The sequence below is a fragment of the Giraffa tippelskirchi genome, chromosome 3 (assembly GCF_054371585.1).
Source record: "Giraffa tippelskirchi isolate mGirTip1 chromosome 3, T2T-mGirTip1v1.2.pri, whole genome shotgun sequence".
Lineage (NCBI taxonomy): Eukaryota > Metazoa > Chordata > Mammalia > Artiodactyla > Giraffidae > Giraffa > Giraffa tippelskirchi.
In genome coordinates, this window is record NC_137277.1 from 138537653 (window position 1) to 138547227 (window position 9575).

General features: G+C 40.0%; 1 long non-coding RNA gene across 1 annotated transcript; it reads right to left on the reverse strand.

Annotated features, from left to right (window-relative positions):
- Positions 1-2183: 2183 nt before the first annotated feature.
- Positions 2184-7030, reverse strand: LOC145542482 (uncharacterized). Its single transcript, XR_014079889.1, has 2 exons — positions 6772-7030; positions 2184-4257 (listed from the first exon to the last, which is right to left on the reverse strand). It is a non-coding gene; the product is annotated as an uncharacterized LOC145542482 (long non-coding RNA).
- Positions 7031-9575: the final 2545 nt, after the last annotated feature.

Below are 9575 nucleotides of genomic sequence, written 5' to 3' on the forward strand. Positions count from 1 at the left end.
ACATACATACAAACTCATAGAAAAAAAGATCAAATTTTCAGTTACCAGAGGCAGGGTTGGTGGAAGGAGGGAGAATTAGATAAAGGCATTCAAATAGTATGAACTTCCAGTTATAAGATAAATAAGTAGTAGATATGTGATTACAATGTGATAAACATAATTAACACCGCTGTATGCTATATATGAAAATTGTTAGAGTAAATCCTAAGAGTTCTCATCACAAAAAAAGAACATTATTTTCTATTGTTTTAATTTTGTATCTATAAGAGATGATGTTCGTTAAACTTCTTGTGATAACCACTTCATGATGTATATAAGTCAAATCATTATGTTGTACACCTTAAACTTATACAGTGTGTGCTGCTGTATGTCATTATATCTCAATAAAACTAGAAAAAAATAATTTTAAAACATAAATAATAAAAAAGTGAAGTGCCATAATATTTGCAACATACTTTTAAATAATTCCTGTGTGTGTGTGTGTGTGTGTGTGCACACGCGCATGTGTGTGTATATGTTCAAGGCAAATATTAAGATCTTCTATTATTAGAAAAAATATAATAAAGCTATTTCCATTTTGGGGAAAAAGTACAGTTTTCTCATGAAATACAGTATAGACACTTTATTTTGGTATAATTTTTAATCAGGGCATGAGTGGTGCTAAGTTGTTTCAGTCGTGTCCGACTCTTTGTGACCCTATGGACTGTAGCCCCCTGGGCTTTCCTGTCATCAGAATTCTCCAGGCAAGAATACTGGAGTGGGTTCCCATTTCCTTCTCCAGGGGATTTTCCTGACCCAGGGATTGAACTCAAGTTTCCTGCGGCTCCTGCATTGCAGGCAGATTCTTTACCTCTAAGCCACTGGGGAAGCCCCAATCAGGGCATAATGTTGATACACCTGACTATATTAAAAGTAAGAACTTCTTCCATCAAAAGATATAATGAAGAGAGAGAAAGAATAAGCCACAGAATGGCAGAAGATAGTTATGAACATTCAGTTCATAATAATTCATTAAGTTGCATGTTTATATCTTTTATGTACATCTCTGTATGTTTTTGTATCCACAAAAGCAAATAAAAAGGTTAAAATAGATATTGGATTATAGAGAAACAGGTGTACTAGACTCAGCCAGTAGTGGCTCTAAGGAGGATTTTATCATGCTTGTTAAATGGCCCATTTAACTGCAAGGAAGGGTACCATTGTTGCCTGTGGAAGTGTTAAAAACAAACAGACAAACAATAAAACTAACAAGCAATCTTCTCCAAAATGCTAGGGGAAAAGAGCCTGAGGCTGGGAAGAGGTTGCAGCCCGCCTGAGGAGCCCCGCCTGGAAAATGTGAAACATCATGATGCCAATTAATTTTTGCTGATTGGCATGAAAATTAATTTGCCTAGAATTATTCATGCTGAAGGGTTCTAATTGTTCACCTCCATCAAGATGCAAATTGAGTTTTGCACAAAGAAAACAGGAAGGGGGGCCAGAGAGAAGTGGTGGGGTGTAGTAGGCAGGCCTGGATTGAGGGAAAAGCTGAGACCCAGGTGTCACAGAAGCCACAGTTCTGAGCTAGAGCTTTGGTAGGGGAGTGCTGGGCCAGCTTGCCTTCTACCTTACATCATTCTCCTCTGGAAAGAGACACTGAGATCCAGGAGAAGCACACCTGATGGGCCTATTGTCCTCCGGAGGCTAGAAACAGCTGAGAAATGCCTGGTGCTGGGGAGACCCCAGAGATTCTCTCTCAGCCAGTGCTAATGCTGACAGCAGTTATGTAACAAAATAAAAGAACGTGCTCTGTATGCATCCTTGCCTGTGATGGGTGTTCAATAAATGTTTAATGATTCACTACTGCATTATTAATCTTATGACAAACCACTAAAAAATTAACCGTCTGTATGAATAACAAAATTCACTAAACTATGTAAGAAATATTTGTTACACAGCTACTTTGGGCCAGGCCCACAGTCTTGGCGCAAGAGATGAGAGGTGGAAAGTCAATATTTACATCCTCAAGGAGCTCCCAGTCAGGTCCTGAGACTACATCAGATCACTAGAGTTGCTAGCAATGTTCTTAGGGAGGAAAGATATGAGAGATCTCTACCACTGAAAAACACAAAGCTTCACTGGGAAAAAATGAAGAAGACCTAAATGTATGTAAAAGCAAAGGACAAAAATTAATCAGAACATTATTTTTTTTTTTGAGGTGGATTGATTTGCTTTACTAGTTACCAAAACATTATAAAAAGTTAGTACAGTAGTCAGGGCAAAGCCAACAGAATGTGTATATGTACAGAGATTTACTTTAAGGAATTGAGTCACATGATTAAGGAGGATTGGTAAATCCAAAATCTGCAGAGTGGGTCAGCAGACTGGCAACCCAGGGGACAGTTGCAGTTTGAATCCAAAGAGAGCCTACTGACAGAATTCCCTCTTGCTCAGAGAAGGCCAGTCTTTGTTCTCTTAAGATCTTTAACTCATTGGATGAAACCCACCCCAAATGTAGGGGGGATAAATTAGGAATTTGGGAATAGCAAATACATAATAGTATATATAAAATAACTAAACAATAAGGACCTACTATATGGCACAGGGAACTATCCTCAATATCTTGTAATGACTTATAATGGAAAATTCTGAAAAATATACATACATATGTATAATGGAATCACTTTTCTGTACATTTTAACACAACATTGTAAATTAACTACATTCATAAAAAAAGAACAAAGACAATCAGAAAGACTATGGAATAACATCCTCATTACACTAAGAACAAAATAACTGTCAACATAGAATCACATAATTGGTGTGTTAGTTTCCTAGAGATGCTATAACAAATTGACACAAACTGGGTGGCTTAAAATAACAGCTCTGGAGGTCCAAAGTCAAAGTGTTGACAGGGCCACTCTCCCTCTGAAGGCTCTAGAAACAAAGCTTTGACTATACAGACCCTTGTTGGCAAAGTGATGTCTCTGATTTTTAATACACTGTCTAGGTGTCAATGGAGAAGGCAATGGCACCCCATTCCAGTACTCTTGCCTGGAAAATCCCATGGAAGGAGGAGCCTGGTAGGCTACAGTCCATGCGGTCGCTAAGAGTTGGACACAACTGAGCAAGTTCACTTTCACTTTTCCCTTTCATGCACTGGAGAAGGAAATGGCAACCCACTCCAGTATTCTTGCCTGGAGAATCCCAGGGACGGCGGAGCCTGGTGGGCTGCTGTGTATAGGGTCACACAGAGTCGGACAAGACTGAAGCGACTTAGCAGCAGCAGCAGCAGCAGCTAGGTCTCAATCTATTGTTAATCACTTTCCTTCCAAGGAGCAAGCGTCTTTTAATTTCATGGTTGCAGTCACTATTCACCATGATTTTGGAGACCAAGAAAAGAAAATCTGTCAATATTTCCACTTTTTCTCCTTCTATTTGCCATGAAGTGATGGGACCAGATGCCATGATCTTAGTTTTTTGAATGTTGAGTTTTAAACCAGCTTTTGCACTCTCCTCTTTCACCTTCACCAAGAGTTTCTTTAGTTCCTTGTCACTTTCTGCCACTAGAGCGGTATCATCTGTATCTGAGTTTGGTGATATTCTTCCCAGCAATCTTGATTCCAGCTTGTGATTCATCTAGCCTGGCATTTCACATGATGTACTCTGTATATAAGCTAAATAAGCAGGGTGACAATACATAGCTTTGACGTACTTCTTTCCCAATTTGGAACCAGTCTGCTGTTATATGTCCAATTCTAACTGTTGCTTCTTAACCTGCACACAGGTTTCTGAAGAGACAGGTAAGGTAGTCTGGCATTCCCATCTTTTTAAGAATTTTCCACAGTTTGTTGTGATCCACACAGTCAAAGGCGTTAGTGTACTCAATGAAGCAAAAGTAGATTTTTTTTCTGGAATTTCCTTGCTTTCTCTATAATCCAATGAATGTTGGCAAATTCATCTCTGGTTCCTGTGCTTTTTCTAAATTCGGATTGTACATCTGGAAGTTCTCAGTTCATGTACTGCTGAAGCCTAGCTTGAAGATTTTGAGCATTATCTTGCTAGGATGTGAAAGGAGCGCAATTGTTTGAACATTCTTGGGGTTCCTTCATAGCTCAGTCAGTAAAGAATCTGCATTCTTGGCATTACCCTTCTTTGGGATTGGAATAAAAACTGAACTTTTCCAATCTTGTGGCCATTGCTGAGTTTCCCAAATTTACTGACATATTGAGTGCAGCATTTTAACAGCATCATCTTTTAGGATTTGAAATAGCTCAACTGGAATTTCATCATTTCCACTAGCTTTGTTAGCAGTGATGCTTCCTAAGGGCCACTTGACTTCACACTCCAGGATGTCTGACTCTCGTGAGTGACCACACCATCGTGGTTATCCGGGTCATTGGGACCATTTTTGTAAAGTTCTTGTGTATTCTTGTCACCTCTTCTTAATCTCTTCTGTTTCTGTTAGGTCTTTATCATTTCCGTCCTTTATTGTGCCCATCCTTGCAAGAAATACTCCCTTAACAACTGCAATTTTCTTGAAGAGATCTCATCTTTTCCATTCTATTGTTTTACTCTATTTCTTTGCATTATTCACTGAAGAAGGCTTTCTTATCTCTCTTTGCTATTCTCTGAACTCTGCATTAAAATGGGTTTATCTTTCCCTTTCTCCCTTGCCTTTCACTTCTCTTCTTAGCAATTTGTAAAGCCTCCTCAGACAACCACTTTGCCTTCTTGCATTTCTTTTTCTTTGGGATGGTTTTGGGCACCGCCTCCTTTAAAATGTTACAAACCTCCATATATAGTGCTTCGGTCACTCTGTCTACCAGATCTAATCCCTTGAATCTACTCATCACCTGTACTGTATAATCATAAGGAATTTGATTTAGGTCATACATGAATGGCCTAGTGGTTTTCCCTACTTTCTTCAACCTAAGCCTGGATTTTGCAACAAGGAGTTCATAATCTGAGCCACAGTCAGCTCCAGGGCTTGTTTTTGCTGACTGTAGAGAGATTCTCCATCTTCTTCTGCAATGAATATAATCAGTCCAATTTCGGTATTGACTATCTGGTGATGTCCATGTGTAGCGTCATCTCTTGTGCTGTTAGATGAGGGTGTTTGCTATGATCAGCATGTTCTCTTGACAAAACTCTGTTAGTCTTTGCCATGCTTCATTTTGTACTCCAAGAATAAACTTATCTGTTACTCCAGGTATCTCTTGACCTTCCACTTTTGCATTACAATCCCCTATGATGAAAAAGACATCTTTTTTGGTGTTAGTTTTAGAAGCTCTTGTAGGTCTTCATAGAACCAGTCAACTTCAGCCTCTTTGGCATTACTGGTTGGGTCATAGACTTGAATTATGTTGATGTTGAATGGTTTGCTTTGGAAACAAACAGAGATCATTCTGTCATTTTTGAGATTGCACCCAAGTACTGCATTTCAGACTCTTTGTTGACTATGAGGGATACTCCATTTCTTCTAAGGGATTCTTGCCCACAGCAGTAGATAAAATGATCATCTGAATTAAATTCACCCATTCCCGTCCATTTTACTTCACTGATTCCTAAGACATTGGTGTTCACTCTTACCATCTCCTGCTTGGTCATGTCCAATTTATCTTGATTCATGTACCTAACATTCCAGGTTCCTATGCAGTACTGTTATTTACAGCATGGACTTTACTTTCACCACCAGTCACATCCACCACTGAGCATCGTTTCCACTTTGGGCCCAGCCTCTTCATTCTTTCTGGAGCTATTTTTCTGCTCTTTCTCACTAGCATTTTGGACACCTAACCTGGGAATCTCATCCTTCAGTGTCATATCTTTTTGCCTTCTCATACTGTTCATGGGGTTCTTGAAGCAAAAATACTGGAGTGGTTTGCCATTCCCTCTTCCAGTGGACCATGTTTTGCCAGAATACTCCACTATGATCCATCTGTCTTAGATGGTCCTGCATAGCATGTCTCATAGCTTCACTGAGTTCCACAAGCCCCTTCACCAAGACAAGACTGTGATCCGTGAAGGGAATTGACTTCTAGTTTGTGAATATTTTTTAATTCAACAGGGTGATGCCAAAAACTCTATGCATGGGTGACAAATTGAATCTTGGAGACAGGGTTTGGGATGAAGTAGAAAAGAATAGCTTTATTGTTTTGCCAGACAAAGGGGAACACAGTGGACAAATAAACTAAAATTTGGGTGTCCCCATCTGGGGAGATTTGATGAGGAGTTTTGTAGCAGGGTTTCAAGGACAAGGTTGCTGATAAGGATCATGGTATGTCTATGGCCTGCTTTCTTTAATCTGGCCTCAGGGGGTTTCCCAATGAGCTTCTGTGGTTCTCAAGGTTATCAAACGGTGACCTTCTCTCTGGAATGAAGAATTCTTCATCAAGTAGTTAACATTTTCCAATTGTTGGGGGTTTTAGTTCTAGGTAGGTAGTGCAGTGTTAGTCTCTCAGTCATGTCTGACTCTTTGAGATCCCACGGACTGCAGCCCGCCAAGCTCTTCTGCCCATGGAATTCTCCAGGCAAGAATACTGGAGTGGGTAGCCATTCCCTTCTCCAGGGGATCTTCCCAACCCAGAGATCGAACCCAGGTCTCCAGCATTGAAGGTAGATTCTTTCCCATTTACCCACCAAATCCTTTAGGTGTTCTAGAGAAGAGCTCTGGAGTACAAAGTTAAGTGGGCCTTAGGAAGCATCACTACAAACAAAGCTAGTGGACGTGATGGAATTCCAGTTGAGCTATTTCAAATCCTAAAAGATGATGGTGTGAAAGTGCTGCACTCAATATGCCAGAAAATCTGGAAAACTCAGCAGTGGCCACAGGACTGGAAAAGGTCAGTTTTCATTCCAATTCCAAAGAAAGGCAATGCCAAAGAATGTTCAAACTACCACACAACAGCACTCATCTCACACGCTAGCAAAGTAATGCTCAAAATTCTCCAAGAGAGGCTTCAACTGTGTGTGAACCAAGAACTTCCAGATGTTCAAGCTGGATTTAGAAAAAGCAGAGGAACCAGAAATCAAATTGCCAACATCCGTTGGTTTATCAAAAAAGCAAGAGAATTCCAAAAAAACATCTACTTCTGCTTTATTGACTATGCCAAGGCCTTTGACTGTATGGATCACAATTAACTGTGGAAAATTCTGAAACAAATGAGAATACCAGACCACCTGACCTGCCTCCTGAGAAATCTGTATGCAGGTCAAGAAGCAACAGTTAGAATTGAATATGGAACAAGAGATTGGTTCCAAATCAGGAAAGGAGTACGTCAAGGCTGTATCTTGTCACCCTGTTTATTTAACTTATATGCAGAGTACATCATGAGAAATGCTGGGCTGGATGAAGCACAAGCTGGAATCAAGATTGCCAGCAAAAATATCAATAACCTCAGATATGCAGATGACACCACCCTTATGGCAGAAAGCAAAGAGGAACTAAAGAGCCTCTTGATGAAGATGAAAGAGAAGAGTGAAAAAGCTGACTTAAAACTCAACATTCAGAAAACGAAGATCATGGCATCTGGTCCCATCACTTCATGGCAAATAGATGTGGAAACAATGGAAACAGTGACAGACTTTTCTTGGGCTCTAAAATCACTGCAGATGGTGACTGTAGCCAGGAAATTAAAAGACACTTGTTCCTTGGAAAAAAAGCTATGACCAACCTAGACAGCATATTAAAAAGCAGAGACAGCACTTTGCCAACATAGGTCCATCTAGTTAAAGCTATAGTTTTTCCAGTAGTCATGTATGGAAGTGAGAACTGGACCATAAAGAAAGCTGAGCACTGAAGAATCGATGGTTTTGAACTATGGTGTTGGAAAAGACTCTTGAGAGTTCTTTGGACAGCAAGAAGATCAAACCAGTCAGTCCTACAGGAAATCAGTCCTGAATATTCATTGGAAGGACTGATGCTGAAACTGAAGCTCCAATACTTTGGCCACCTAATGCAAAGAAGTGACTCATTGGAAAAGACCATAATGCTGGGTAAGATTGAAGACAGGAGGAGAAGTGGACGACAGAGGATGAGATGATTGGATGGCATCACTGACTTGATGGACATGAGTTTGAGCAAGCTCCAGGAGTTTGTGATGGACAGGGAAGCCTAGCATGTTGCAGTCTATGGGGTCACAGAGTCAAACATGAGTGACCAAATGAACTGAACTGAAGTGAACTGAGAGAAGATCTCAAAGATAATGTCACATGTATCCGTTGAGGCAGAACCATGAACCTGCCCCAAGTATGCATTATTGTTTCTTGGCTGCTCCTCCCTTGTCTTGCATCCTCTCCCTTCTCTGATTAGGAACTATTTGAACCTGCCCTTTGGGTCTCAGGAAAGCTCATGGAGGCTGAAGTCTATTTCCTACAAACAAGAAACGGAGAACACAGAAAGGCTTCCATGTCCAGGAGTCCCACAGAGTCCTGTTTGGCTTCAGGAGCTACCTCTAATCTGCTCTGCCTTGTGAGCTCTTCCTGCCAGAGAGAACTGAATTTAAGCTATGTGAGAAACTCTGGTCCAGTTTCTGCTAAGGCTGCTGCTTATACTTTTGTTTAAACTTTTCAACTTTGCAACACTTCAACTTGCAGGACACTTGGTCAATTGAAATTTGAGGCTTTGTGCAGAGAAGCATCGTCTTACTCAAGCATCTTCACACCTGCTTGCAGACTGGCTATCTCTAGTCTGATTTTATCCTTTTTCTAGACATTCCTAAAAGCAGTCATAAAAGCATCACACATCAAATGATAAATCATTCCTATCATTTTCATGACACAGGGTTAAAACTCTCCACAGTCTGTCCCAGTGTTCCCACTACTGCAGAGCAAGGACCATCCCCTTCCTTTTCTAGCCTGCAATGTCTGTATGATCAGTGCCAAAAGTCAAACTCCTCCCACTTGTATGTTCTGCTTCTTATAGCATCCCACCTTCAAATCCAGTTATGAATAGATTTGGAAGGTCATTTCATAATAATTCACCATAAGAAAGAACAACTTAACAACATTGCTTATATAGCTTTAACTATACAAAGCAAAAGCTGGTAGAATTATAAGGGAAAATGAATAGAGTCACAGTCATAATGAGAGATGTTAACAGACCTCTACTGGAGAAAAAGAAAAAAATCCAGCTAGTGTGGGGAGAAAAAGTAAGAATGTAGAATAATTGAACAATATAATAATTTTGATTTAATGGATATATTTATATAAATCTTTTTACCCAAAATTAGCAAATACATATTCTTTTCAAAACCTGATCATTGGGAATGTAAGTTGGTACAGCCACTGTGGAAAACAGTATGGAGGTTGCTCAAAAAACAAAAAATAGAGCTACCCTACAATCTAGCAATTCCACTCCTGGCCATGCATATATCTGGATAAAACTATAATTCAAAAAGTTAGAAAAAAAAAAAAGGTAGGACTTCCCTTGTGGTTAAGAATCTACCTGCCAATGAAGAAGACACAGGTTTGATCCCTGATCTGTGAAGATGCCACATGCTGTGGGGCAACAAAGCAAACGCATCACAACTACTGAGCCTGAGCTCTAGAGCCTGTGAGCTGCAATGCATATCTAGAACTGCTCTGCAACAAAA